At 45.4% G+C, this 26,422-nt stretch overlaps 1 protein-coding gene across 1 annotated transcript in view; it reads left to right on the forward strand.

Moving 5' to 3' along the window:
- Lcp1 (lymphocyte cytosolic protein 1) overlaps positions 1-26,422 on the forward strand; it is a 95,214-nt gene that overhangs the window by 29,547 nt on the left and 39,245 nt on the right. The window contains exons 2-3 of the mRNA XM_041674121.1: positions 16,132-16,196; positions 18,098-18,216. The gene's annotated coding sequence lies outside the window, so the exon portion shown is untranslated. The remainder of the gene's footprint in view (positions 1-16,131; positions 16,197-18,097; positions 18,217-26,422) is intronic.

Raw genomic sequence — 26,422 nt, forward strand, 5'->3', positions numbered from 1 at the left:
AAAATCGAAAGTGTGTCTGCCTCTGTCTTTCTTGATTCTGGCTTCACTGAGCACAGAGGGGCACAGCAAAATTGCAGTCCTTTGTAACTGAAATGCCGCCAGTGTCTCAGCGCATCCCTAGCTTGACCGCATGGGCATCTTGGCTTGCCCCTAGTTCATCTTGGTTTCAGGTGCTGATCTGTGAGCTTCTGCTGATTTGCATCTAAGTGTGTGCTCCTGCAGGGTTGATACTATCGCCTCCAAGTTTTAATTCCCTGTCTAGAGATGAGTCTCAGATGTGTATTTTCAGCTCCGACCTGGCTCTGTGATACGGTTAGATCCTTGGCATGGCCCTTCAGTGTCACGTTAACCTCCTGTGGTCTAGTAGACTTTGTCTTCATCTTGCTCCAATGCCTCAGTCCAATCCAGAGGATCGCCATCTCCTGAATTCCTTAGATGGTGATCCTCAGTCTTACCCCAGACTCACCCTCCTCCTTTATCCACATAAGACAGTTTTCATGGGTCCCTTTTGTTTACTTTTTGTTCCTATTGCCCATTGCTATAGTCCCAGCCCAGCCTTGCAGTTGACCCCATACATCTTATCCTCAGGCATAGTTTCCCACCCTTACTGCTTCTGGCCACTTCTGCTCCATCTCCTGGTGTGTCATTAGGCTAATCTAAAATGGCCAGTTTTTTATTTTTTGTTCTATTTAAACTCCCTGTGCTTCTTCCATTCAGATTTTATATTAGATTTCTTGAACATCATGTGTATAGGTGTTTTGTCTTCGTGTATGTATTGACACAGGTGTGCTTGGTGTCCATGGAGGTCGGAATAGGGTATTGGATCCACTGGATCTGAAATTGCAGGCAGTGGTAAGCCACGGTGTTGGGAGCCAAACGCAGGTCCCCTGCAAGAGCATCAGGAGCTTTTCATCACCAAGCCTTCTCCCAAGCACCCCTGTGGTCTGGCCTTTCTTACCTACTTACTTTGTATGGTTTTTAAAGAAGATCTATTTATTATATATACAGCATTCTGCCTGCATGTATGCCTGCACTGCAGACAAGAAGAGGGCACTAGATCTCATGATAGGTGGTTGTGAGCCACCATGTGGTTGCTGGGAATTGAACTCAGGACCTCTGAAAGAGCAGCCAGTGTTCTTAACTTCTGAGCCATCTCTCCAGCCCCCACTTTGTGGGGTTTTCAAGTACTTCATTATACACAGTGACTACTTTCTTACTGAGTAAGCAAGATATGGACTGAAATAAGGAAACGGGGTCATATGAACCAACTTGAAACTGCACCAATGTCCTTTGACCTAGTATGGGGAGGGATCGTGGCTGATCCATATCTCTATTTAAAGAATGGAGAACATGACCAGAGATGTCCTCAAAGCATAGCTACAGAGAACCATGGAAAATGAAGATAAGCTTTTCCCATCTGAGACTCAGTTTCCTTACCTTACAAGAGAAAATACTGAGACTGCTCAATGTTATCTGTTAAGGTATCTATTTAATAGATGCAAAGCAAATCCCACTTGAGATTCAAGAGTATGCGGTGTGTGTGTGTGTGTCTGTGTGTGTGTGTCTGTGTGCGTGTGTGAGTCTGTGTGCGTGTGTGTGTCTGTGTGCATGCCTCATGCACACATGACCATGCCTGTGGACGCCAGAGGACAACCTTGGGCTATCACCCTTTTATTTATTGAGGTACGTTCTCTCACTTGCAGCTCACTAAGTAGTCTGGCTGGCCAGCAAGCTCATCCACCTGTCTCCCTGCCCCAGTGCAGGCCTTGTAAGTACATGCCACTGTGCCTTTTGTTTCTGTGGGGTTCTGGGGCTTGAGCTCAGATCCTTGTGTTTGCAAAGCAAGCACTTGACTGACTCAGCTGTCTCTAAAGCTCCCTCATTATGTCCTAAGAAGAAAAGGCTGGCTGAACTTCATGACAGAACGAAATATTGAAGTTGTAATGTAAATCTACAAAACCCAGATGTAGCTAAAATTGAACAGAAATTAGGATTGCGTGTAAAACATGGTAACCGGTTTGTATTCCAACAAGTAACCCTGTAATAGATGTGGGGTTTTTTCCTCTCTCCAAAATGCATTCAAGCTTAGTAACAAAAGGACTCTGTCTTGCCCAGGTCTAGTACACAGTAGAATCAGTTTGGTCTCTTACTATCTTCTAATTCCGGATCTTTGTCTACGTTTCTAAATACTTTTATCAGTTATTTTATTTCTATTTATTTATGTTTTAGGTTTATATTGTTAAAAGGGAGCATGATTTTACATGTTTACTCTTCCCCTAAAATGTTTGAGTCACACTTTGATTTTCGGTAGGTTTATTTTCAAACCTTTAAATGCTTGGTTGGTGGCTGGGAAAGTCACAAACACCTCCCCGGTACCAGATCTGCTTACAGAAGAGGAGGTGAAGTCTTGCATTCCCAGGGTGGGACCTGCAGAAGGGTGGCAGCATTCGGTTCAGCTGCATCTGTTCCCAGGCTTCTGTCAGTGACATTGGGTCCGAAAATGTCAGCGGGTGTCTGGGGGACTTGTCCTAAGTCACAGGTATGCGATCTGTAGGCTTTTGAAACAGCTGCAACATGCATCATTTGCTGAATTTTATTTCTGAATCCTTAGGAATACTGCAGAGATAACGACTTTACGGGCTTGACATTTTATGAAAATTCAGTTCGCAGCTGCAAACAGCCCTTTCCCTTAGTGATCTACTTGACAACAACACCTGTAATTGCTTTTACTACCATCCCTTATCAGTTAAGGATGGTAAAATTAGCATTAGAGGGTTGTAAAGTTAACCTTTTTGCGGTAACTGCCTATATAAATTCTCCAAGAGGCCTATCACACTTCAAGGGAGAATTTTAGATTGATATTTGAAACATCTAATTATGTGAGCTCTTTGGTTTAGCTTGTGAATGTCATGTTGTTTATAGAATCAGTTTGCCTTCTCAGCTAATCACAATAGGGGACGGGTTTGTCTCTATGAAACACACATTAGGTGCTGGGGTGGGGGGTGTGGTTCGTGTGCTTCCGAAGCCAAATTTCCCCTGGGAAATGTTTGCAGCAGTGTTTGTGTCTGCTGCCCCTTCTGTCTAGAATGATGTCCGCTCTTTCTCCTCTTATTTTTCTGGTCAGCAGCTAAACATTTAACAAGCACAGTCACATATCATCCTACTCGTCTGTTCTCTTAATTTTTAATTTTTAAAATTAATTTATTTTATTTTATTTCTTTATTTTTTGAGACAGAGCCTCTCTACATGTAGCTCTGGCTGTCCAGGAACCCGGTTCTATAGACCAAACTGGCCTTGAACTCACAGTGATCCACCTGCCTTTGCCTCCCAAGTGCTGGGATTAAAGGTGTGCACCACCATGCCCAGCTTCTGTTCTCTTTTAAAAATGTGTGTGTGGTGGTGCATGCATGTGTATGTGCATGCCTGCATGTTGTAGAATATTATTTTAGATGTGTAACATTTGTTTATGCTGTGGAACGTTTGTTTAATGAAGCAAGGACGTGTTGCATTTATGTTGCATTTGTTTAACTCTGTGAAGCTGTGATACTGGGCCTGTCTAAAACACCTGATGGTCTAATAAAGCGCTGAATGGTCAATAGTGAGGTAGGAAAGGTAGGATTCTATAGGCTTGGCCAGTCTGGCCTATTGGACAAGTTCCACGTTCAGTGACCTGCCTTGTTCCACACAAATAAGTAGGAAAGTAAAGGAAGATGGCATTGAATTTAACTTCTACTCTAAACACACACACACACACACACACACACACACACCTGACAAATTGTGTATATACTTCATCTCAAAGGGGCTGGCAGACAGAATAAATAATCTGGGAGGAGAAGGAGCAAGAGAAAACAAAGAGAGGTGGATACTAGGGGCCAGCCACCCGGCCACCCGGCCACCTGGCCAGTCACAGAGTCAGAGTGAAAGTAAGATCTACAGAAGTAAGAAAAGGAGAAAGCCCAGAGACAAAAGGTGGACAGGATAATTTAAGATAAGAAAAGCTGGCTAGAAACAAGCCTAGCTAAGGCTGGGCATTTAAAAGTAATAATAAGCCTCTCTGTGTGTGATTTATTTGGGAGCTCGGTGGCGGGCCCCCAAAAGAGCAAAGAGAAAAGAGTAAAAACCCAACAACTACATCTGCACGTGTTGGGGTGCACCTGTCGGGGTACACATGGAGGCCAGAGGCTGACATCAGGTACCTTCCTCAACCACGCTCTACTGTGCACACCAAGGCAGGGGGGTCTCCCTTGAACTTAGAGCTCACCGGTTCAGCGAGTCTAGCTGTCTGGCTCGCTCCCATGATCCCTTGTCTCTGCAGGAAGACCACTGGGGTTCTAGGCAGTCTGCAGCAATCTCCTGGTGTCGTGTGAATGCTAGGGAATCTGAACTCATGCCCTTGTGTTTCACAAGTGCTTTACCCGCCGAACCATCTCCCTGGTCCTTTCTTCTTCCTTAATTGGCAAAATGTTCATCTGGGGAGCAGATTGAGTGGGTAAATTTCTTGCTGCACAATCATGAAGACCCAAGTTCAATCCCCAGTACACATATAAAAAAAGCCAGGTGTGGTGGTACATACACGCCTGTCACCCCAAAGCTGGGTAGATGGAGCTAGGATTCTAGAGGCTTGACCAGTCTGGCCTGTGGGACAAGTTCCCCCTACATGGAAAGTAAATGGTATATATACCTCATCTCGCAGACTTACCGTTCTTTAGAATGACAACATTGAAACGCATGTTTCAAGTATATGATCCATTAAGTATAGCCACAATGCTGTACCACAGACCTCTAGAATTGATTCCTGCATCTAAATTTTTTTTTTTCCTGCATCTAAATTTTATATCATTTGGCTGGCGTCACTGCCATTGCCCCCCAGCCACAGTTCCCGATTGCTCTTTGCTTCTGTTAGTTCAACTTTTTAAGATTCTGCACATGAGCGACTGGCACCATGCAGTATGTGTCTTTCCGTGTATGCCTGACTTCTTTCACTTAACATGTTATCCATATTGTTTTCACTGGCAAATTTCCATTCCTTTGCAGGATGTATAGTATTCCAATGTGTGTGTGTGTGTGTGTGTGTGTGTGTGTGTGTGTGTGTGTGTAATTTGTCTATTGATGAGCATTTAGGTTGAAAACACAACCTCGTTCTTATCAACAGTGTTTCAGTATGCATGGAAGTGCAGATTTCACTCCCAAACTCTGGTTTTGATTCCTTTGGACATCTACCCAGAACGATGATTCTGGGTCATATGGTAGATCTGTTTTTAACTTTTTAAAGGAATTTCTATACTGTTTCCCATAATGGCCAAACTAATTTGCATTCCCACCAGTGGTGTGCAGGTGGTCCCCTTTCTCCACGTCCTCCCCAGCCCTCACCATGTTTTGATACTTTTATAATGGTCATGCTAACAGCTGTGTGATGACAGCTTGGTGTAGTTTCAGTTGCATGTCTTCAAACATGCCATACCGCTTGGTCCCCACCACGCATGTCCTTTTAGTGTTCTGCATATATCTCTACCACAGTGCTTAGCATGAGGTATTAGAACTTCAGTGTGTGATGTGGGAGTGTCATATATCAATCTGTTGATTTCATTGGTTAAGTAATAAACAAACTGCTTGGGCTCATAGCTTAGAACATAGGTGGGTGGAGTAAACAGAACAGAATGCTGGGAGGAAGAGGAAGTGAGGTAAGACGCCTCAGACAGAGACGCCATGCTCCCGGCTCCTGGGCAGACACACACGATGAAGCTCCGACTCAGGATGGACATAGGCTATAATCTTCCCGGTAAGCGCACCTTGGGGTGCTACACACAGATGATTAGAAATGGGCTAAATTAATATGTGAGAATTAGCCTAGAAGAGGCTAGATAGAAATGGGCCAAGCAGTGATTAAAAGAATACAGTGTCCGTGTAATTATTTCGGGGCATAAGCTAGCCAGGTGGCCGGGGTGCTGGGCACGCAGCCCCGCCGCTCATATTACTACAAGTGTGTGTGGCAACCTCCAGTTTGCCTTTGGATTCAGGAATCCATCTTTTAGTACTGTTTATGCAGTCACTGGAATAGAGTATGTTTGAAGTGAAAGTCCGATGATTGAATTGTAGGACCCAGGGCAGCTCGGTACACACCTGCCAAGACAGACCCTATAGACCAACAGGAAGGTAGGCCTGAGTCTCAGTTTACCCTAAGATAATACAGGGCTCCAACAAAGGCCACAAACTCAGACCACCCATGCTTCACCCAGAAACAGACCATCCAAAGAAAATTCCTAATGATCCAACCATTATAGATAGGATCACCTATAGGCACACACCCATCACTTCTCACCAGGACACCCCGAGACAAATGTCAGCCAATCAGGGGTCCTGATCCTTAGAAATCCCTCTGCTATTATAAAAACCCCACCCCAACTGTGCTCAGGGCTCTCTGGTTGCACCAATATGTTGGGCACATGGAGAGTCCGAGTTCACAAACTTGTATAAGAATAAAGGCTTTTTGCCTTACACACAGGATTCCATCTCCTTGTTGGTATTGGGGGACTTCGCAGATCTGGGTATAACAAAATAAATGCCATACCTGAACAGTTTTGGACTTGACCTGACTGGGGTGGTGGAGAAAGGGAAAATGACAGACACCAGTAGAAAAGCTGGGGTCAGATAGGCTGTGTACTCAGGTGGGGAGACACAGCGGTAGCAGCTCAGAAACACAGGACAAAAGAGGAAGCAGGTGAGCTTGTCTTGGCAGGAGGTCTTTGTAAGGGAATAGTCTCAGGCTGCAATCATTAGAAGAAATAAATTCTGCTGTTTTTAGGAAAATGCACGAAAATGGATATTATCGTATTAAGTAAAATAAGCCAAAATTTAAAAGACAAATAACATTTACTTTCTCATACACACACACACACACACACACACACACACACATATATATAAAATATGAAAGTAGACAGTGGAATATATAGGAGGAGGAAGACATGGTTGCTGTTTCTACACATACTGGCTTTAGGTAAAGATCAATCATTCATCAACATCCATACTTGGACCAGGGGAAGGCCTTATCATTCCCATAGCCTAACCTGGGATAGCTCTTGCCATTCCTGTGAGACTGCGGCATTGGGGTCCTTGATGTGGCCACATTCTTGTCAACCATACACATTCGCTCAGGGCGTCATGCATCCACTCCCCACATCTCCTTAAGATGTCTAAACACACATAGACATGCAGTGATGAAGATTAGTTGACAAAGAAAGGTAAGGTGTGCTAGAAACACCAGCAACGGCTCTTGGACAAGTGCTTTAGGACCTAAAAGGAAAAGAAAGAAAAAGATGAACGGAGGCATTTCAGCCAGGGTGGAAATGAAGGATCTGAAGGCAGTTAGGAACTTAATGTTCTAGGATACAGTGGGAAGGGAGGTGGCAGAGGCAGGAAGGAGTGGAGTCTCATCGGCCAACGGAACATATGTCAGGTATAGCAGAAAAGTAATGAAGATGAGAGGGATCGTGCGGTTTGTATGAGCCTGGGAAAATGAATGAAGGCAGAATTCAGAAATGATCCTGGTGGTATTGAGCCGTTTCAGATACACAGTAGCAGAGCGGCGGGAGAAGAGTATAGCTTTCTGAATTTCTGAATGGCAGTACGGTAGTGATGGGTAAGAGGGTCTGAGCATAGGCGAAACAGGAGGTAGCAAACTCAAGGCGCTGACCATAATGTGGTCGTGAGTTGGGAAAGACTGTATGGGAAATGGTAAAGAAAGCTATGTTAACCACACGTGGGCAATGAGGGCAAAAGGAGGACTTGAAGAATACCGTGCGCCCAGAGAAGTGACGAGTTCTCTGTCAGACACTTGGGATGTTTGGAGGCTTCAGAATGCAATCATACAGTTTGAATTTAAACATCAGTAATGGTATTGAGAGGAGCATGTGGAAGGGATCGGCCTAGTTAGGAGCATTGGAATATCAAGCGCCCTTGAGGGGAGTCTAGTTTCCGAAGATGGATTAAAACGGTCCCTTGAGGACTGTGGGAACTGTTGAGTAAGGCAGACTTTCACCAAACTGACAATCACCTCACTCTGCTCCCCCTGTGCTCCTGGCCTCACTGAATGGTGCAGCTATCAACTACCCAGCTCCCCAATCCAGAAATAGGGGTCACCCTTGACCCCCTCCATTGTCTCTCCCTAAGGCCCACCTAGCTCTTTGTCCCGTGGCCGCCATCTTCACCTTGGGCCCCCCTGAGGACCAGCTCTCCGCTCCAGGTGGTTTCATCTTTATATTCCGCTGCTCTAGCCCTTGTGGTTTTTCTAAGACACAGGCATGACTTTGTCACTTCTCATTTATGCCTCCCTAGTGAATTGTGTCCCAGTGGAGAAGTTGAGGTCCTGCACCCAAGTGCCTACAAGTGCGGCCTTATTTGGAAATGGTGTTTGGGGGATGATGAAGATGAGAGCATTAGGATGGAACGTGATCCAATATTACTGTTTTTCTCTGAAAGGGGGAAATGGGGGCACAGAAGTGTGGGTTCAGGCAGAAACCAGAGTGATGTCATTATAAGCAAGGATGACAAGAGGATGCCTGGAAGCCATCAGGAACTAGGACAGACGACAGGAAGTAGGAGCAAGATGACACACAGCTCTCAGAAGGAGCGGATCTGCCGACATCTTTACTTTTAAACTTGTCGTTTCTAGAACTTAGAGATAATATGTTTCTGTTACTTTAGAGTGTTTAGTTTGTGGTCATTGTTGTCGCGGCCCTGGGAAACTAATACAAACCCTAAAATATCTCTCCATTGCTTACAGAGGGTGATCATGAATGCTGTGATCAACTTGGCCAGCCTGTAGCATGCCCAGGTACTCAGTCAAACACTATTCTAGGGTTCGGCGACAATCCCTTTGGGTGAGTTTTGATTGTAAAGCAGGTGGTTCTCCCTAATATTGGTGGCCTTTATCTTTAGCTTCTGTGGCCACCAAAGGTCTGGATGCAGGAAAAGGTAGGTCTCTCATCTGCCCAAGCTGATGTGAATTGCTCACATGAGATGCTGTCTGTGGAGGAGACACTTCCCTTAGCTCTTGCCTTAACTGGGACACTGACTTCTTTTTCCCTTTGCACCTAAATTGAAACCCTGGTTTTCTCTGGATCTCAAGCCTACTAGAGTTCAGACTAGATTATATCAGGTACTCTCCTGAAGGTCTGGAAATTTGTCAGCATTTGTAATCACACATGCAAAGTCTTATAAATCTCTTTGGATATGTGTGTATGTGTGTGTGTGTATGTATATATATTCACATAATACACTATATATACATAAGCATAGACCTATATATACTAGTCTACCTCTCTGGAAAACCCCAAGACTCAGGGTAAATTTAAGATCTGTAACCCATATTGAATATCTACCATGAGCTGAGCTCTGTCCAGGCCCCAACCTGTCTTCTTCACACTCGCTTTGTGGCATTGAAAGCCCCTGTTTTCATCACACACACACACACACACACACACACACACACACACACACACACACACAGTGTTCTGCATTCTTGATGGTCACACAACTCAGCTTTGGTCTATGTACCTTGCTTTCTCTCAGCACTAGTCTTTCTCATGTATGTTCCCTGGGCTTTCAATCCCATCCTTCAAACCCAGCTTCTTGATTAATTTTGTTAAACTGGTATCTACGAAATGCCTGGTGCCGTGTTTAGAAGCTAACAAAGCCAACTCGATCATCGGCCTCCTAGAACTTCGTATCTTGTTGAAGACCAGTTAGCAAAGGAGACAACAAAATGCTAGCGTCCGGCAGAAAGTTCGAAGCCGTGAGCTGCACAGACTGTGGGGTGTGCTTTAGCTGAACTCCAAGTCTGTGGTGTGAGAAAACACATATCACACCATAGGTACTCAGCAGAACTCGGGACTCTGGGCTACAGGATGCTTCTGAAGGCAGCGAGGCAAGATGGAGCCTCCGTCTAAACACAGGAAGCTTTGTAGTTTGCACATGGGGCAGATGCGATCTCCACCCATCCTGTGTTCCCCTTTGCTATAACAAAAGAATCCGGGGGGAAAGAAAAGTTTCTTAGCTGTTGCTATAGGTTGAGTCTTTGCTCCTGTATAGGTTCCTGTGACAGTGCACCTACCATTGAGACAGTGTAAGGAGGGGAGACGTTAACGAAGTCCCTAGGGATGGGTACTGTGAAATGTTATTTTCAGTAACTATTTTGCTTTTGTTTCTGCTGCGTTTGTTTAATTATGGAAAGATGTGCTGCATTTGTTTATGCTGCAGACTATCACCTTAACGGTGTAAAGCTGTGCTACTTTTGTTTCTGTTGTCTTTGTTTAATTATGTAAAAATGTGTTGCGTTTGTTTCATCCTGCTTGCCTAAGGCACCTGATTGGTCTAATAAAGAGCAGAATGGACTGCAGCTAGGTGGGAGAAAGGATAGTCTGAACTGGCAGGCAGAGAGAATAAATAGAACTCTAGGCTCAGAGAAAAGAAGGGAAGAATGAAGGAGAGAAGAGGGAGAGAACAAGGGCCATGCCTGGGGCAAGAAGCCAGGGAAACAGCAGCCAGCCAGGCACAGAGAGACAGTGAAAGCAAGATATACAGAAGCGAAAACGGTAATAAGTCCTGAGGCAAAAGGTAGATGAAGAGAAATATAATTTAAGTTTAAAGAGCTAGCCAGAAACATGCCTAAAGTAGGCTGGGCATTCAACGCTAATAATAAGTCTCTGTGTCATGAGTTAGGAGCAGGTTGGTGGTCCCCACAAAAGCCTGGTACCATTTATAATGGCCTAGTGCCGTTATAGAAGGGGAGTTCAGCTCCCTTCCGTTTTTACCCTTTGCCCTCCACCATGTGATGGAGAAGTAAGAAGATCCTGCCAAGCCATGCCTTAGACTGGACTCCAGATCTCCAAACTGGGAGCAAATGTTTCTGTTCTTCTAAATTGTACAGTCTGTGGAATTGTGTGATAACCTCACAAAATAGACCGGGACATAAATATAAGCAGCACTAACAAAAATAGCAACTATGCAAGATTTGGGCTGGGGGGATTCCGACAGCAGGGCATGAGGACCAAGAGGCAGAGAATAGGAGGGGGAGCAGTATGTTAGGACAGCAACCCGAGACATACAACATGCAGTAAGTGCTACGCCAGGGAAAGGAACCTGGAAAGATGACCAGGGGAGGGAAGTGGGGAAGAAAAGAAAGCATACAGTGAGAGAAAGAGACTGTCTCAGAATGGAGACTCGGATTTCCAGAATGAAGGGAATGGGAGAACCTTATACAGTGGGTTCACACAGACACACACTAGAACTATCATGAGAACCTCACACAGTAGGTGCACACAGACATACACTGAGAACTATCATGAGAACCTCACACAGTAGGTGCACAGAGACACACACTAGAACTATCATGAGAACCTCACACAGTAGGTGCACAGAGACACACACTGAGAACTATCATGAGAACCTCACACTGTAGGTGCACACAGACATACACTGAGAACTATCATGAGAACCTCACACAGTAGGTGCACAGAGACACACACTAGAACTATCATGAGAACCTCACACAGTAGGTGCACAGAGACACACACTAGAACTATCATGAGAACCTCACACAGTAGGTGCACACAGACATACACTGAGAACTATCATGAGAACCTCACACAGTAGGTGCACACACACTAGAACTATCATGAGAACCTCACACTGTAGGTGCACACAGACACACACTAGAACTATCATGAGAACCTCACACAGTAGGTGCACACAGACATACACTGAGAACTATCATGAGAACCTCACACAGTAGGTGCACAGAGACACACACTAGAACTATCATGAGAACCTCACACAGTAGGTGCACAGAGACACACACTAGAACTATCATGAGAACCTCACACAGTAGGTGCACACAGACATACACTGAGAACTATCATGAGAACCTCACACAGTAGGTGCACAGAGACACACACTAGAACTATCATGAGAACCTCACACAGTAGGTGCACACAGACATACACTGAGAACTATCATGAGAACCTCACACAGTAGGTGCACACACACTAGAACTATCATGAGAACCTCACACAGTAGGTGCACACAGACATACACTGAGAACTATCATGAGAACCTCACACAGTAGGTGCACACACACTAGAACTATCATGAGAACCTCACACAGTGGGTGCACACACACTAGAACTATCATGAGAACCTCACACAGTAGGTGCACACAGACACACTGAGATCTATCACGAGAACCTCACACAGTAGGTGCACACAGACACACACTGAGAACTATCATGAGAACCTCACACAGTAGGTGCACACAGACACACACTGAGAAATATTGTACAAACATTTCAGGACACTGAGTGTAAAGGAGAAATCCTGACATTTCAGGATAAGAAAATCAGAAACCATATAGAAGGGACCATTAAATCAGAAAGACAGCAACGCTGTAATCTGGAACATACTGAAGAGCCCTTCACAGTTTTGGAAAAAAAAAAAAGTTTTCCAGAGTGAATTCCTGAGAATGCAAGGAGGCCATATGTGTTTTCAGCTGTTGAATGTCTCACGAAAATTTTGCCCCGTATGTTCTGTGGAATCTGGTAGAGGATGTGCCCTCACTTAAACAAGGAAGTAGCCTCAGAGACGGGAAGGTACATGGCTTCCAGTCCACAGCAGAAGAAAGAGCTTCCAGGATGAGGCTAAGACAGATGACCTTCTCATGCAGTGGGGCACAGAGCAGACGGAGGATGAGGACTTCAGAGGATCCTCTCCAAGTGCTCGGGAAAGGGATGGATGAGGATGTGTGGAGGTTGGGTCCTCCACCGTGAGAAAGCGGAGACTCTAGTTTCAGCCTCCAGGTTAGTTAAGCACATGAACTGCAGTCACACAGATAATTTGTCTTCATTTTTTTCTCTGCTTACCCTTTTCAGAGGGAAGTGGTCTAACGAAGTGACTACCTGGTGTTTAATCACCTGCCTTTTGGTTCCTTATTCTGGCAGTCACCATTAAAATCCATGCAAGGTGTGTCTCCGAATCAGCGAGGTGAAGAGCATTTGTGTGACAGCTGCTCACCGCCCTGTGTACAGAGAGAGTTTCGGTGAGCATGCCTCACTGTCCTGTCAACTGCAAGGGGACTCTGTACGGTTTTGTTGGGTTTTGTCTTATTTTAGCTCTGTTAGTGAGTTCTGTGTGGTATTCATAAGTATGTAAGAACCTAGCAAAGTGCATACAATTGCTCGGGAGTGTTTTTCATTATATGTTTTGTCTGTTGTTGTTGTTGTGTGTGTGTGTGTGTAAGTTATGTGTGTATTTATGTGTGTGAGTGGACACGGGTGTGCCTCTGGGTGCATGCAGGTGGTCAGAGGAGAAACTCAAATGTCATCTCTTCCTTTCCACCTTTATTGAGACAAGCTCTTTTTATTATTTCTCATTCTATAAGCCAGGCCCTCAATATTCCTGGAATTGTCCCATCGATACCTTTGGTCTCCCTGTATGGAGTGCTGGGATTAGAGACCTATATGATCCTGCCTGGCTTTCCATGGGTGTGGGGATTTGAAATCAATTCACCACACTGCACGGCAAGTACTTTACCCACTGAACCATTTCCCCAGCCCAGTTATGACTGTCTTGATGGTCGTTTTAAAAACAAAATATTGATTTAATGAAAACATTGTTATAACTTGTTTCAGATAATGGGTAGGTGAGAAACAAATTCACTTCCAAATAGGAAGGAGAGATAAGTGTATATATTCGTGTCTATGCACATGAATCCAAGCAGTCAAGATATAGCGTAAGTACAGCATGAGATAGCTTGGAGCTAATAGTGGAGGAAAGGACGGTGTCTGTTGAAAATGGTTGTCTCTAGGGAAGAGAAATCAGGAGAGTTGTCAAGAGTGGTGCTTTATCATCAGCCTTGGGGTGATATGCAGCTTCTAAAGTGATGCATACATTCATTTGATCAAAAAGCAGAGCCACACAAAATATGTGGACAAACATTCATAGCAGCGGGACTCACAGTGCCAAAGCAATAGAGCCATCCAAATGGCCGTTAGCCAACCAAGGGGCTGTAACATGTGGTGCAATCTCAAACATGGGGCATCATTCTTTTAGGGGAACAAAGGGCTAGTGAGATGCCCAGCAGGTAAAGGCGTTTGGCGCCAATCTTGACTTGAGTTTGGCTCCTGGTGCCCAGATGGTGAAGGAGGAGAACTGGCTCCCAAATGTTACCATCTGACCCCCCCCCCCAACTTATGTGCCATGGTTTGTGCAACCCCCAAAGTCGATAAAATAGAATGTAATTAAAAATGAAGTAGTGACACATGATACCGCATGAGTGGACCTTGAAAACGTGCTAAGTGAGAAAACCAACCAAATACACCCCAAAAGACCTGAGATGCTTGGTCATCAAGGAACAAACCTGTAATCTCAGTCACGCTCAGAAGGCTGAGACAAGAGGGTCGAGGGTTCAAGGCCCACCTAGCAAAACATGGCCTTAACCAGATCGAAAGGCTACAAGAAGCCATGGTTCCATTTGTGTGTTATGTTGAGAACAGGCAAATCCATAGAGACAGAAACAGGGCATGGTGGATGGCTGAGGATGTGGGAGATGCGGATAAGCGGGGAGTAGCTGCTAATTGGTACTGGGTTTCTTTGGGGGGTTGATAAAAATACTCTTGAATTGTATGGCATAATGTGTGTACAGATCAGATCATATGATAAACCTATTCTGAAGGAGTGAGTGTTAGACCATGTGAATTCTATGTCAATAAAGATACTGCTGAGCTGAAGAAAAGAATATTCAATGTATGTGTTATGGGTGAGGAATAAATGAGACGATATATGTGAAGGGGTTAGTCCCCAGCCTGGTAGAAACATTAAAGAAGCAGCTGGCGCTTACACAACACTTACTTTGTGACAGGCAGTTTTCCCAGATCGCTACTTCTCCGTGCACTTAATCCTCTCAACAAATGCACTGAACAGACATTGCTCTTCTCCCATCTTCTGGATGAAGATCTGGAGGCCAGTGAAATTCAGTCCTCTGTCTAAAGTCATACAACCAGTTCATCAGTAAAGTTGGCCTCTGACCCCAGTTACCTGAGCCAGAACTTTTACTCAGCCACTCCCCTGTGCAGGTGATCTGGCCTTGGAGATTGAGGTCATGATGAGAGTAGACCTGGTGTCAGTTGGATTCAGGGCGGGCAAGAGGCGTAGAGAGAGGCAAGGGAAGGAAAGGTGGGGCTCAGCGGAGGAGGGGGTCAGCAGAGACACAGAGCAGATGGAGCAAAGGTGGGAGATGTATCCGGGTGCAGGGCAGAAGGGAATACTGTCTGCAGAGAAACAAAAACACAACAAAACCCAAAGTTATTGTCCTGTGTAACCACCACAAGCAATTTTTATTTAATTTTTACTTAAAGTTTTTTTCCTTTTCATTTTACATATCAACCACAGCTTCCCCTCCCTCCCCTCCTCTTACTCCCCCCCCCCACCTTTTTCCCACCCAAACCCCCATCCACTCCTCAGAAAGGGTAAGGCCAACTTCATGATAAAGGTCTTGGAGAGATTAGATATACAAGGCGCATCCCTAAACATAATAAAGGCAATATGCAATTTTAAACACTGACAGGAAGAGAGAGAGAGAGAAAAAAAAAAAGCCTTGCCCTACACTGGCTTCCCCTGGGTAGATTTTCATCAGGAGAGAGGCAGGTGGCAAGATTACAAGGGAGGGGCTTGAATGGTGAAATCCAGGAAGTGGCTGGGGGCAGTGACAGGTGGCTGAGGAGGAGCAGGGTGAGCTAATGCTCAGGGAGAAGGGGCTGTGTTGATTGGGTGGCTATAAGCAATGTCCTGCTCAGGCGGCTTTCAGCTCAGTGCAGGCCCAGTGGGGCTCCAAGTCTTTGTGACCAGAACCAGATTCGGGCTGAAAATCTGGGCCTGTTCTACATCACACTACAATACGCTGGTTTCCTCTGCCCTCTCTTGAGCATCAACTTACACGTTCCTCTGCACAAGGCTTTGTTCTTCCTCCCCGAGAGCAATGGCTCTGTTTTCTTTCTGTCTCAATCACCAGCCTTGGCAGACACTCATACACTAGAGGAACCGAGGCCTACGTATGTTTTTCCTCTTTTTCTTTTCTAGATTCCTCCCATCTCCTGGGATCAGGCAAAAGCACACACAGAATGTTCCTGTTTTCTGTCTCCCAGGTAAACAAAATGTGGATTGGTTCCTTTTCATGAAGCATGGCTATTGGCCTTTACTCCGTTCTGAAACCACAAGTATGTAGATGCATACAGGCAGATGCACCGTCAGTACACACCCCCTTAAGACCATCTGTGGAGCCCTTCTGCACGACCCTGAGTGAAGACTGTTCCCAGGGGTGGAAACCACCAGCCTTTTACTGCTGGGTCATGTGGTCGGTCCAAGATGGACAATGTCTTTTAGTGGCATTTCATTGGTATTTTAATAAATAAAGTTTGCCTGAAGATCAGAGAGTAAAACAACCCCACTGGTCAGCATTACAGACCAGATAATGGTAACATATGCCTTCTAATGCCATTAGTCACACTAGCTGCCATAGAAACCGGGTAGTGGTGCACGCCTAACCCCAGTGGTGCACGCCTTTAATCCCAGCTCCTAGAGAGGATTATAAAATGAGAGGAGACAGCTCTCACACACAGTCTCATTCTGAGATTCCTGGAGGCAGGATCGCCATTTCAGGCTGAGGTAGAGGTAAGAGCCAGTGGCTGGCTGTTTTGCTTTTCTGATCTTCAGGTTGAAGATCTGTCTCTGGGTTCTTATTAATCATGTTACAAAGTCTGCATATTTCTTTGAGAAGTCAGGTGCCCTTGACCTCTCTTTGCCACTTAATTGGGGTCCTACTCACCACCTCACTCTTGCCTGCTACACCCAAAGAGAGTTGTCAGTTCATACCAGAACCATTTCTAGAATGTTCTTTTGGACAACATCCAGAGAAAACTGAGCCTTCTCCCTGTTTTCCCATTCCTGAGCAGACCCTCTTGCCCAATAGGAGCCCTAAGGGTTTAGGTACAAGATTGCCTCACCAGGCTGATGGGGGAGATAAACTGACAAACTTTATCTCAACTTTGGGAGTTAAAACTAAGAACATTTTGTAAGGAAATCAGAAAAGCCAAGGAAGTCTTCAGAGCAGCTCGGTCCGTGGGATGATGCTATGCCCTGACAACAGGCATGGCTCCCCGAAAATGCCGATACCTGGTGCATGACAAGTCACCTTTGCCATCTTACCCAGGGGCCTCACCGCAGCAGACATCCCCCAAGGCTAAATGACAACATCTCTGTCACTGTTGGAAACATACTGAGTCCGGGAAATGCAGAGCTGAGTGTGCTCAATTTTCAGTCAGTGGAGCTCAGATCTGATCCTAGGATGGGATTTGGTCTGTATGAAGGAATGAAGCTAGCCTGTTAGCGATCGCTGCCTGTATGATCCACCACCGTTCTTTACGGGGAACATCTGAATAATTGAACTCTCTAATTGGGTTAAAGAGATCTGTAGCACATGGGCGTTTCTATAAATAAAAGAATGAGTAAATAATATAGGAAGAAGCCTTCCTCTCCAGGCCCTGCCCTTAAAGAGATCCTTTTGTTTTGTTTATACCAATAAGTTCATCATTAAGAATTTGGGAAGGGTTGGGTTTAAATGGGTTTAAATGGGTTGGGGGAATAGGGAATCCTTTTCATTGTGTCTCAGGTACACACCAACCTTTCCCTCGGAGCTTCCATTAGAAATGAAGAATTTGTTTATCCCTGCTGAAAGTAGGTAGGCTTCCGGGTTTTGCTTTTAGCAACTAGAGTCAGACAAAAGAGTTGGGCCAGCCAGCGAGCTGACCTTCGCTCCCCTATCTGAGATCTGAAGGGTTTAAGTAGCCCAGGGCCTGCTGAGAGAGACCCAGGGAAAGAGCAAAATGCTCAGAGAGAAGAGGAAGTGGAAGGTGGCTTCTGGATTTCACTGTGACCTGTTGTCAGGTGATTTGGGGGGGGAGGAGACTTGAGAGAAAAAAAAGTTGAGTAAAATGTCCTTATAAAGACAAAATCTATTTCTTTCCTGGCTGGTGATTTGTCACCGTAGTTACTTCCTGCCTTGTGACCACACACCCCGGCTTGGGCTTGACAGGGCTGCTCTGCAGAACTGAAGGACTGGTGTCCCTGACCACACAGCAGCGCTACCAAGAACAGTTTCTCTACAAGGTAAAGTTGCTGCCTGTCCCTTGGCTTGTTGGGAGTGTTTGGGGGCACAGCTGGGGTTCTGCTGCTGGGGACTGTGAAGTTTACCTTGAAATGGTTGGGCACCTGTCCTCGGAGGCCTGGGTGCCCTGCCTCCCTCTAAGAATCAGGACCTGCAGCCACCTAGGGTGGCCGGGAAATGGGGATGATGTTCTCTGGCTTGGTTCTTGCCCAGTTCTCTGCACTTATCAGGTTATCAGCATACCCTGTAAAGAAACTTATTTTCTCCCCATCTTGAAAGCCAAACCATGCTTTGATACCTGCTGACTGCTCTATTTGAGGAAGGCTATTTACTCTGATTTGGTCAACTTGAAAATGTTTTCTGGAAAATGCATATTGATCATTTAGACTTTGCTTCTCGTTATACTAATGGGGGTGGTTTAATTTTAGCTTCTGTGGTTGTTTTTCTTTAGAAAAAAAAAAGCAAACTTCCTTATAGCCACTCAGTGGCTCCTTTAACATCTTAGGTCATATTACCAAACGTGGGGCTGGTTCTGTGAGTGGTTTTTGACAGCGGGGTTTTCATGCCTGTGTTTTCTAACTACATAGAATTAGAGGTCTCCTCTCTTCCATCCAGTCTCTAAAATCCAAAGCTGCCTGTGTGGGTGGCTCGTGCTACTTTTGTAGTGCTGTCTCGATTATTTGCTAAGGCTGAAAGGCCATGTGGGTGAACGCTCTGTTGAATTCTGGAGGAAGGCCTCCTGTGTGCAAAGGAAGTCCTATCACACGGCTGCAGCATAGAGCCACGAAGGACCTAGGCGTCTATGCTTTTGTTTGCTTTTCCCAACCGGCCGAGCCCAGGACAGGTGACCTGCAGAAGCTGTCCAGCACGCCTGCTGAAGCTCCGTGTGTCTTATGGCCCAGAAGTAGGGCAGCGGGGCAACTTCAAAAGGAGAGTAGAAACAGGTTTCTTCATTAGCAAAGCTTGTGATGGTTCAACAACACACACCTTGGTGTCAAATGGACCAAGAATTTGTCAGAATTGGTTTCTGTTAGAGGAACTTTTACAAAACAATGTCTGTGTCGGCAGTTTAAATGGGATTCGCCATTTTTCTATAAATATGAATTTCTGGAAGTTGCATTGATCATGAGTCCTCACCTGTAGAGCTTACCTGGCTAGTTTAAAAATAGGAAACAAACAAACAAACAAGAAATGGGAATCTCTGGAGGAAGGGACTAGAAATACTGAAAAAAAAATACTTCCAATATTTTCATCAGAGATAGTAATGAGAAGGAAATAAATGAAGACATGAAGGAATGTCAATATTTTCCCCTTACATTTGGGAAAGAGTGAAAATGAATATGGCAGAGTTAATGCCAACCGAGTTTGGATTGCTGAAGCATCCACCTGCCACGCCACCATGCACAGTTTCTTACTCAGGCCAGAAGCATGAGGGAGGGCTCTTCCGGGTCTCAGCCCTGACAAAGATACCGTTGAGGCGGTTGGCAGTGGCTGCTCAGGGAGCCGGTTCAGGAGCAATCTGTGTCTGGTAGGACTATTTGAAATTTTATATCCATTGTATGCTATGCCTTGCAACGGTCAGTGGTGTTGGAAAAACTTCCAGTGTTTTCACTTGGTTGATGCTTCTAGCTTGCACCCTTTTGGAGAAGGGTGGCCAGTGAGTAACGTAGCATTCCGATGTGTGTATTTAAATTAGAACTGAAGGAGGACCTCTGCAGAGTCTTGAAGCTGCAGACGCCCAGTCCTGTATACCTTAGGACTGCCTAAGTACTACAGTGTAAGATCTTGTATTGCACGGACTAGGGGATGATAACAAGGAAGACATCATACTGCGTTCTGTGCAAACCCCAGTGTTTTAGAAGATGCTTCAGTCTGAACTTGGTTGAGTTTGTGGTTATGGAGTGTATAGATCTGGAGAGTCTAGTGCAGCAAGTCCTGTTTCTGTAGCTGTGTGAGCACTTGGAATCCTCTTAAGTGCCTTGAGCTGTCAAGGAGCGGTTTTAGTCATTGAAATTGTTGGCCCAAGGTCATAAGAGTCAGGGTGGGGCAGGGGGTGGTCTGGGTTTCAAGAGCTGGGTTGACTGTGGCGGGCCTGCCCACCTGCCATGAAGCCTGCTGGGCCATGAAGCAGCAGATTAGGGAGCTTAACACGTGTGTGTGTGTGTGTGTGTGTGTGTGTGTGTGTGTGTGTGAGAGAGAGAGAGAGAGAGAGAGAGAGAGAGAGAGAGAAAGAAAGAATTCAAGACAAAAAAAAAGAAAGAAAATGGCAAGACACCCGTTGGCAGATTTCATGTAACGGTGGGGTGGGATGACTCATTAATAGTTTTACCAAGAATTTTTGTACCTTCACGAATTTGCCTCAGCCCACTTCCGCAGCCTTATTTCATGCCACTTCCTCCTACTCGAGCAGTCCCCTCTCGCCATCTCTCCCACCCACATTCTGGGTGCCCCAGACCGCAAGTCACCGGGAAGTTCCGCAGGCCGGTTCCCTCCATCTCACTCAGTTTCATTAACGACCATCTCTGTAAATCTTCTGACTGTATTTAAGGATCACCTGAAAAAACAGGTCTTCCACAGGCTTCCCAGGCTGCTGCTTCCTGCATGGCTGGGCTTGAAGTTTGCCTAAGTCTTTGCTTTAGGGTCAGTATAGCATTGATTGTATCTTTTTTTCCTTTTCTTTTGAGTCCTGCGGTAGTCACAGACTCTAGTCCCTTCTCTACCTCTCCTGGCAGGCAGAGCTGCCACTGATACTGACTGAAATGAGCATTTGTCACACATGCGTTTTTATGAACCTGTTTCATAACACGAAAACTTCTAATTTAATGTCTGAGTTTAGGGCTCGTTGAGTCCTTGTGGAGACCGCAGTGAAGGACGATGCAGCAGCGATTACTGCATCGCATCGTGGCTGCTGTTCCGCATCTTTTCTAAAGCCCTGTTCTTGGTTTCAGCCTCACAGTACCAAGTGGACGTTGACTTCAAGAGATTGTGCAGTGACCTCTTAGCCTTTAGAGATAAACGACCACAATACGTCGTTTTATTTTAAATACGGTCACAGACGTACTACCTGCTATCCTTACACAAACTATATTCCCGAGGTAGGCCCTTGTCTGTGACAACAGACACAAGGACATATACACTGGGGACTTTACTGAGTCATTCCATATTGTTCTTAGGAAATTCTCAAAGTCAGCTTTCCTTTTTCACCTAAAGAGGGCAGGCCGCTCGGCACGTACAGGGGAGATAGCAATCAAATCTCAAAATAAGGCTCTATGAGATAAAATGAAGAAATTCTTCATTTAGCTCCTGTTTGAGAAGAGTTAAGGTCAGAAGATAAAGTCGTTGGACTTTATGACTAACGGCAGACATCACAGTAGAATGACATTGTCTGGGTGAATAAGTTTCTCCCCAGGATTTGGGGTGGGGGTTGGATGGTTGCAACAGATATGCAATGAGATGACATTATTCTGTTTGTGTACCAAACAATGCAAAAGAAAAAAGAAAAAAGAAAGAAAGAAAACAACACCTGAAGTTAGAGCCCATCAAATGCATCATAACTAAGTTGTCAGCAGATTCGGCGAGTTTTAATTTTGCGACAAAGCTTTTTGATATTAAAACTGGTGGCTTTCTGACTCACTAAGAAGCCGCCACTTGACGAGATATCCGTCTCCTAGGGGCTCTTGCTCCAGCTGCTGAAGCCGTGGTGTTCCCAGATGGCGTCTCCCAGTTGTTTACCTCAGCTTCCTTCTGACTCAACTTCCTGTCTTCACCACCGACTCTTCCTGTTGTCTCTGTTTGCCAATTTCCATCATTGCATCTGCCTTCCCATCAGTTGCATAATAGCTCCATCTTGTAAGAGATTGCAAGCCCCAGAGGGGAGGGCAGCAAGGAGGAATCTCTATTATCACCCTGATGGAGCAGCTATGGCACCCTGCTCACTGAGAACTGGGTGTTTCTCCAAGGGCTTTGACCATAAGAAAGCCTTAGTCATCCCGCAGTCCCATGAGGCGAGCCGTGGTCTCATCTTCACACAGCAGGCTTGTTCATTTGTGTGTTTTAATTTTCTGCAATTGGATGAGTGCTGTATCCACTATTGGATTCCAGAGACAGTCCCAGGAAGAAACAGCAAACTATAGTGCATATGTATGCCGAAGCTCTGAAGTCAAGTGCAGACGATTGTAAGTTCCCCGAAGAAGCGCAGCTGTGGTGTGGCTGCTTTAAAGAAGCTGTGCTCCTGGCCTCATCACCATGTGCACAGTCTCATGCGTGTGACTGGCATTGGCGTTTACCAGGCCCAGGCCTACAGCGCGATTTCCCCCTTTAAAGTCCTTGGAAAGTTCTTAGTCTTAGAAGCTAAGAACTTCAGTCAAGTGGCATTCACATTTTCTAGTGTTGTGACTGACAGTTGTGAGTAAATTAATTTAATTTCTACACCCCAGTGCATGAACCCGGAGTTACACAGTAGTTGCCAAATATAAGAGATCTAAAGACTGTCTACCCATGAAAGATCGCTTCAACTGTGAGCGGAAGAACTGAAGTTGAAAGTGACCCACTTAGTGAGGTAAAAGGCCTTTTCCTCAGCTTCAGAGCCAGGATGTTAGTCCCACTTACAAGCCAAACTAAGGCGGTTTCTCAGATATGGTCAGTGCCCCAACCCCCAGGAAGGAAAAGTTAAGATGCTAAATTGAGGAACCAGCCAAGCCATGGCTCTGTGGTTGCAGCCTTGATTCTTATTTTAGTTTAGCACAACTTACAGCCCCGCCCCCCACTTTTCTCTCTCACACACATACACGTTAGTCTCTGAGCATGGATGGAAACCAGAGGTGGGACCTCCACCGTGAGAAAGCTGAGACTCCAGTTTCAGCCTCCAGGTTCGTTATACACACGTACTGTGGTCACGCAGATAATTTGTCTTCGTTTTTTTTCTCTGCCTCCCCTTTTCAAAGGGAAGTGGTCTAACGAAGTGACTACCTGGTGTTTAATCACCTGCCTTTTGGTTCCTTATTCTGGCAGTCACCATTAAAATCCACCAAGGTGTGTCTCCGAGGTGAAGAGCTACCTGGAAGTATTTGTGTGTTAGCTGCTCATCGCCTTGGGTACCATTGCTCAGAGAGTTTCGGTGAGCATGCCTCACTGCCCTGCCAACTGCAGGTGAACCCTCTCGTTAAAGTTGGGTCCTTTTAGCTTCCTGACAGCCTGAGCTCACGGCAGCTGAGCTGCCCGATGGAAACATCTGAAATCCAAAAGCTCTGAAAGTCAAAACTTTCTGGCTGCTGATCGGATTCTCAGGAGGTTTCAGATTCTGGAATTATTCAGATTTCAGGGGGTTGGGTAGGCGCCGCCATGAAAATAGCCTCAGATCTACAAAACTCTGAAGTCTGGAACATTCCTGGTCCCAGGAGTTTGTGAAAATATATGTAATCTGTGTTCCTGTTGCTTCTGTCATAGCTGTGATTAAATGACTGACAAGAGCAACTCAGGGGCGGAGAGGTCAGGGGTTACCACCGTCTATGCTGGGACAGTTTGGTGGCTGGAACCACTGTACCAGCGGAGTGGGAATGTGCAGGTTAATTGATTCACATCTGGCAGACTGAGCTATTCACATTTAGATATAGGTTGGGAGCCAGCATCGAAGACAAATATCACCTTTAAGGGTTACCCCAGGAGAGTGACTTCATCTAGCCAGACCAGAGACTCAAAGTTTGTCCACCTCCCGAAACGGCATCGTTATCTGGAGACCAATTGCTCAAACACTTGGAGCCTGTGGGAAACGTTTCAGACTCAAATCCTACCAATTACTTTTACCCAAGGGAACAAGGTGATAGAAATTCCCTATGGAGAAATACGAGGTAATGGGTACTAAGAGAAAGGAAGGGGTGAAGGGAAAGGCGTGTGTAGTTTTCCATTGGGGACCCCCCTCCTTCATCTTCAAACTGTGAATTGAGCTGTCCGTAACAGCTTGTAAATATTTTTTAAAATTTCCTCTTTGGAATGATGCAGGGTAGTGGGCGCCTTGGAAACTTTTCAGATTTCCCCTGCCTCACTGTCTTTCCGGCAGAGATTTTTTTTTTAATCAAAATATCAGTGGTTGTGTTTTTTTCCTCTGACCACTGAGTGTGACAGTTGGGACATCGCTGCTCCCTGTTGATGATCAGTTGGTTTTGCCTGGGCTTCCAGGGCCTTGATTCTCCCTCCAATTTTTGTACAGATGTCTGTTTTTTTAGAAGCTTGTGAATATTTTACAGGTTTTAAACGCAGAGCTTGTGGTCCCTGTTCATGGAAAAAGACAGGTCCAGTGTGTCCAGTGTGTAGGAAGGGAGGAAATGGACATGGATTTGGATTCCTGTTCGGCTCTGACCACATCAGACACTGAGCAATCTCTGAACTCTCTGAGGCCAATTCCTTACCTGTAGATGGAAGTGGCTACGGTCTGTTTTCTGAGATGTCCTTGGATCCGTGTGCACCACTACATTTGATAGGCGTTTCAAATGTCCAAGCATTTGAAATACAGTTGCTATTTTATTTCCCCCAAATAGCTATGTATAGTTGGTATTATTGTCTCCTTATTTTATAAGACTTCAGGGTGTGTGTGGGGGAGAGGTTCATAGTGATTTATCCACAGGTCGTAGCAGTCGCTGATAGAGTCAAGATTTCCAGTCGCCTCTTCCATTTTAAGGGCACACTTTCTGAAAAGGGCCAATTGTGTCTATTTAAACTGCATTGTTGAGGACTGGAAAGATGAAGCAGAAGTTAAAAGAGTGTCTACTGCTCTTGCTAAGGCCCTGGATTCAGTTCTCAGCACCCACAAGACAGCTCAAAATCCTTTGTAACTCCCGTTCCGGGAACTCTGATGACTTCCTCTGGCCTCCTCGGGTACCAAGCATCACATGGTGTATACACCTACATGCAGACATAAATTCTCATACACATTAAATAAAAACAAATACATCTTAAATAAACTACATCGTAGTCAGGTGTAGTGGTGGGTGTATGCCTGTCATCCCAACCCCCAGAGCCTGCGGTTGGAGAATCAAGAGTCCACACTAGTCTATACACTGAAACCCTGTATCCTCTGCCATGGCCTAGGTGCCACCTGATCGTAAGTCCTAAGTGTTCCTGTCTGGAATCGAGTATTTAAGGATTGTTCCTCATGCCATGTTTTCTGTCAGTAAGCGATCCCAGCTCTGTGCTGGGTCTGCTAGTTTAACAAACATATTTGAGAAGCCAGCCGGTAAGCGCTTGAAGGATATGACATAAAGACGAACAGTTCTGAAAATATTAGACTACACTGTGTAGCCACTGAGATTTCTCTCTTGTGGCGCTTAAAATTCTAATGAAAGTAATGTCCCATCATAAATTGGCACTAGTAAATACTTGCCAACTGCCTGTAGCATGCCCCCTGCCCTGTCTCTGTCTCACTCTGTCTCTCTCTCTGTGTAATTGACCTTGTCATCAGAGATTCTAAAGGAACAAACTCCATTGAGCCCATTGAGATGAGGTTGAATTATTAAGAATAATTAGAAGTTTGCGTTGCTACTGTTAATCTACAAATGTGGTCACTGGTTTTCAGCTCAAGCTAGGATATAGAAAGCTCCTGGAGAGTGACAGAGTAACCAAGCAGGGGGGAACTACAGTGCAGGCCAACAAAACTTGTTCTACATTTGGTATCCCAGGGGAAGAACACCAGGGGCCTTGATCTGAGATGCCCAAAGCATTCTCACTTCTCACGGGTCATGGTGGCTGTGGTCGGACTTTTCTTAACATTACCGTGTATTTTCCAAGTCTGGCTACACTTCCTCAACTGCTAGAAGGTACTTTCCACTGTTAGTATCGCGGACAAGTCAGAGCTCAGAAACCCTTAAAATAAGGTTAGTTAATATCAGTGCTGACGGCTTCTGGTACCATGGGATTCCTAGGACTGTGAGCAGGGAACTGGCATAGGAGCCAAAACAAGGCCCGCTAAGCTCTTTTAGAGATAGACCATGGTGTAGAACGCAGATTTACACTCATACAGTACACACGGTGGGTAAACAATCCAGTGTGACTTCCGGGTATTGACTATAATACTTCTTACATATAGATTAGAAACAAACTCCACCCCCTAAGGTAAGTTTGTCAACGTTCTGATCTTTGCGTTCTCTTTCAACATCTACCCTTTCCTCCCCCTCGTCCCCCGTTTCATTAACTGTGTATCTCAGTATTTGGGGATTT

This window comes from Microtus oregoni, unplaced genomic scaffold (genome assembly GCF_018167655.1).
Source record: "Microtus oregoni isolate MIOR12 unplaced genomic scaffold, Mior012 000001F_ref0000356, whole genome shotgun sequence".
Taxonomy (NCBI): Eukaryota; Metazoa; Chordata; class Mammalia; order Rodentia; family Cricetidae; genus Microtus; species Microtus oregoni.